The sequence below is a fragment of the Galeopterus variegatus genome, unplaced genomic scaffold (assembly GCF_000696425.1).
Source record: "Galeopterus variegatus unplaced genomic scaffold, G_variegatus-3.0.2 Scaffold683, whole genome shotgun sequence".
NCBI classification, from domain to species: domain Eukaryota; kingdom Metazoa; phylum Chordata; class Mammalia; order Dermoptera; family Cynocephalidae; genus Galeopterus; species Galeopterus variegatus.
Genome location: NW_007726794.1, coordinates 291,514 through 296,816, shown reverse-complemented (window position 1 = coordinate 296,816; position 5,303 = coordinate 291,514).

Genomic DNA, 5,303 nt, shown 5'->3' with positions numbered 1-5,303 from the left:
TGATTGTGATTTGCTCTGGAGCTGGCGAACATGTTTATAAATATCCTCAGTAATGGTAAACGCATTCTTTGAAGGGCAATTTGATTTTGTAGATGGCCAAAAGTCATTAGATATTAATGAACAGCACAAGAAAACCATCCAATCTGCAGGTTGGAGAAGCAGAAAGAATCTGAATCCTGGCTCACAGTTGCCACAAAACATGATGCAGGTGCAGATCATTTTTTCCTCCCTCTTGTAAATTCAGACTCATTAAAATATGTATTTTCAGAAGCTACTAATGAAAATAAATTAGGTAATTAAGCTGGCTCATACAACTTGTAGTAAAACAAAACATGATTTTTCAAGTAATGAGGATTTTCTTACACTGAACTCTGAAGACAATTTCAAAAAAAAGCCTCAGAAATAGTTTGGGTTATGGCACCAAATTTGGAGTAAATTTATATTTTCTTAACGAGACACCTTTCATTTTGTTTGGGTAATTAAGCTGGCTCATACAACTTGTAGTAAAACAAAAAGTGATTTTTCAAGTAATGAGGATTTTCTTACACTGAACTCTGAAGACAATTTAAAAAAAAAAAGCCTCAGAAATAGTTTGAGTTATGGCACCAAATTTGGAGTAAATTTATATTTTCTTAACGAGACACCTTTCATTTTGTTTTGTTCAAGATTTGTTAATATTAATGCTGATCTCCTTAGTCCTGCTTGACAGTTGCACCATCTTTAAATAATGTTATTCAAAATGAATGGCCAAAGTCTCAGAAAATTGCCAAATATTAATGTCTCAACATGCTTTTTCTCCTGCAAAGAACTCCACCCTGCACTTGGACTTTTCTTTGGCCTCTGCTGAACTGTAGAACTCAGGCAAAACCCGAGTTTCTAAGGAAAAAAAAAAAAAAAGGTGGTCAGGGGACTACATAGGAGCTCTGGCCTCCATAATTGGGGGCCCACTCTTACCATTTCTTTGAAATTGCTAGATGCCAGGGAGCTACCTTCCACAATTTTTTCACTGTACCCAGAGATAAACATGTTTGAAAGAGGCATCACACTTAGTAATTGACACTTAAGATTAACCTAATCATGGAGGTGTTAATGTTGACCATTATAATCAGGGCCTATTTATTTCCTACATAATTAAAGAGAGTTACATGTTTGGGATGGTTCCTGAGAAGTCATCTAACTCATTTACCTGGCACCAGGCAGGGTTAAATACCAGAGGTGTTTCTTTGGTGTAGACACATAGTCCTCCGGGGAAGGATGGTAACTGCATATGGGTGGTCTTTGAGTGGTGGTAGTGTCATCACTAGTTTCCTTGCATCCACTCTTTCCAACACCCTCCAATCTATTCTTTCTGTAATGCAAATAAATTGAGAACTAAGAAACAAACCTAATCATGTCACTCCCCTCTTACATGCCTTCAAACATTGTGCATCACGGTTAAGAAAAATGCTAATGTCTTTCCCCTAGCCTATAAGGCTCCGTTTGATCCAACCCTTGCTTGCCTCCCCAGCCTTGTCTCAAACCTCTCCCCACTTTGCAGTGAACCATCCATAGAGACCTTGCAGTTCTTTGAATGTGCTACACTCTACTACCCCAGGCCCATTCACTGCTGTTCCTCCAGGTCAGAATGTTTCTTCTACCCCTTTCACTTGGTTTACCCTTCTTTTAGATCTCAACGAAAGAATGCCTTTCACCGCAAAGTGTTTCCCTACAAAATAGGTCAGTGCTCCCCTCCTGCCACCATTATATTCTCAGGGCTATATATCTCAGAGCTATACATTAGCAGTTACTTATCACAGTTTTAAAATTACACTTTAGCATTTGAGATTACTTGATTAAATAGTATATGTCTCTCTCCTACTACATTTTTAGTAGGTCAGGGACCATATTATTTTGAGGTCAGGGACCATATTATTTTGCTCACAACTATATCTCCCTGGCACATAACGTGCAATGAATAAACCTTCATTGAACAAATAAATGAATGAGCCAGCCAACAATCTATATGTGCAAAGATCAAACATGAATGGGTTGAGAGAATTTGGTTGTAGCAATGCATGTATACACAGAGTAGATATCCACACACATCTATTGATTTTTTAATATATACCCATGAAGGATGAGGGGTAGGAGAGAATGTGACTAGTTGATAAAGAGCAAATATCCATTCATCCACCCTTCATTCACTTCTGTTCATTCAGAGTTCACAAGACACAAAAAGCTCTTTCTTATTTGAACAGCTGGTACTATAATTTTCCTTCGGAGAATTGTTTCCTGGCAAAAACAACACAAAAAACTGTGGTAAGTATTTGGATTAAGAAGTGAGCCCTCTTCTCTCATACCTTCCCCTACTCTGCCAAACAACAACAGACTAACATGAGAGGTCTTCAAAAAGTTCATGGAAAGATTTGTATTATATTTTAACTCTATTTTTCCATGAACTTTTTAAAGTACCCTCGTATAGCCTAAGCATTTGGCTTTCTCATCATCTGACCTGTTGCAGAAACAAAAAGAAATCAGAGAAAAAAGTGACTAGCTCAGCTTTTAGGTAATCCCACTTGTATACTGATTGTCACACTTTGGTCATTAATATCAACTATATGAAAGACATTTTAAAATGGAGGCCACTAACAAGTATCCACCACAAAAAAGTTTATGCTTTTGCCTGAAATATCTATCCTGTAGATACCAGGCAGCAAAACTGAAATTTTATTGCAAGTAATAACACATTTGGTCTATACTCTTACCTTAGTGGAAGACCATCCTACCTCTTCATGAAACAGAATAACTTAATTATTGATATCCTGACAGAAACAGTGATGCTGGAGAACAAAATACATGGACTGTTCCTCTTGTACTCTGAATAAAAGATGTAATCGGATGCAATCATTTCATTAATACACACATGGCCCGGTAATGGGAATACAGAGGACCAGATGGCCAGGAGTGGACTGAGATGAAATGAGATGGATGTTTGCAGTTTATCAACTAACTACTTAGCCTGTATGGATTATATTAAGTACTTACAGAACCACATGAACACATTTTCAGAATGAAATTCTGGCTTTGTGACCAGAAGCACCATTCCCAGCATGAGGAAAAATCCTGTTTCACTGGAATCCTGCAGGGCCGTTGTGCCTAAGTAGTTGGTAGCATGTATTATCGCACTAGTGCTCAGACCTGACTGCATATTGGAATCACCAGGAGAGTTAAAAAAACAAAACAAAACAAGACAAAAAAGAAAAAACTAATGCACAGATCTCACCTCTAGAAATGCTACTTTAATTGGTCTGGGGTGCTGCTTTAATTGGTCTGGGGTACAGCTTTGGCACTGGGATTTTTCAGAGCTCCCCACATGACTCTAAGGTGCAGTAAAGAGGCATTGTGTTTATGTAATTCCTGTATTTCCACAAGTAGCATCACTTTATAGATCAATAAAAGAAGCAACTGCTTATGTGGTGTCATTTGGGAGGGCTCAGAACATGTCTTACCCCCAAATAGCTATACTCTCCTTATGTGCAGTGTTTGGAAAACGACCGAGAAATTTTCATTTCTTTGGATGAAGGCTTTGCAACTTAAATGAGGATAATTCCTCTGAGAAGGATAATACATTAAGTAGTTATCAGTTATTAACACCCTGGTGTGCGCTCATTTATCGGATTACTTTCCTTTATGGTGGTGGAGTGAGGGGCAGGGAGTGGGTGAAGCACAGTGGTGGGAGGCTCAAAGGTCAATAAGACATGCATTCAAGGCAGCTCCAGCTACGGGAGATTTGACCAAGGGCGATCTACAGTCAAGGTGGAATGATGAGTGTATACCAAAAACAGAAACTTGGTGTGAAGTCTGAACCAGATCAAATGAGCAAGTTGGGGTCCATGCTCCTGACAAACCCTTGACTGAGCATGTGGTGAGTGACAGTGAGTGGCAGTCCCCTTCCAGTCTCACCCCAGCTGCAGAAACAAGAGGCTGTCCATACCAGATTTGGATGTTGGCACCTAAAAGTGGTTAGAAGGCAGGCAGATTGACAAGAACTGGAAAAACACGAAAGCCTCTGGACTGAGTAATGCCTGAGCCCCAAGAGTCCTGGCAGAAACAGAAATTGGATGAATTTCAGGAGGTCTGGATACCAGGCAACCAGGAGAATCCACATATGATTATGAGAGTAAGGGAGGACCTTGAAAATAAGGTACTGATCTTAGAGCAGTGTCCTTTGGAGACAAAAACCAATTCCACATAATAATCTAGGCTGTTGATATGGAGCAATGGGATGAATTCAACTTTTAGTTCTAACTTTAAGCAGCACACTCTGATGTGAAATCTGCAGGAAGGCCACATGTGGGAACTAACGTATATTCTCCCAGCTTAACAATTCTGTCAAGGGCAGGTCTTACCCACGTGCATTTCCCCTGCAACTTCCTCACCTCTTTTATACACACTGGAAATGCACTCAGCAGGAAGCCCAGTTACATCCTGCATGGATGGGACTCTAGCTGGACAGTGACAATGAGAGTGTGGAGAGGCAGGTGCCCAGACTCCAGGCAGGCTTTTCTGCACAGTAGCTGAATGGCTTTTGAGTAGCATTGACTTAAAAGAAATCACTTCATGCAGGTTTAATGAGCCCCCCTGGGAAGCTTCCGATGTGAATGGGAATCACGACTTGACAGAAACGTGAAAGATTATGTGTCAGCAGGGTTGATTTGATTCTTAATGGAGTGTTAATTTATTTGCTGTGATTTCACACATCTGCTCTGGCCACAATACCATATTACATTAATCCCTGAGATATTACTACACATAGGTATATTCTCTACATACAAGGTGGTGAGAAATGGGAAATTCGTACATGTGATTTTTTAAAAAGGGCTACAACATATCCTTTTATTCAAAGGATTAGTAGGCAGAAGATGCTGGAATTCACCGCCATTTGGATACACAGTTTCTTGGGGCTAAGACACAACTGGGCATTTGGGTCCATAAAATTGCAGAACAGTTTAAAAGGTAACAGGCTTTAGAGAGTCCTAGACCACAAAGCAAGCCACCATATTTAGGGCTATTTAAGATAGCTTTACTTCCTTTGGAAATATTACTTTAAAAATGTTGTCTGAACAGTGAAAACAAAAGTATTTCCCAGAACATTTGAGCTGAGGTTTAAACATGGGAAAAGAAACACAAAAGAAAAAACGAGAAAAATCACTTTGCAGCAAAGAGGAATAGATTTCATCTGCCACTTATGTTCTTTTAAGTCTCACAGAACAGGTTAAGTTTGCCCCTACAGAAGACAATTTGAGTTTCATTAGGAAACAGAT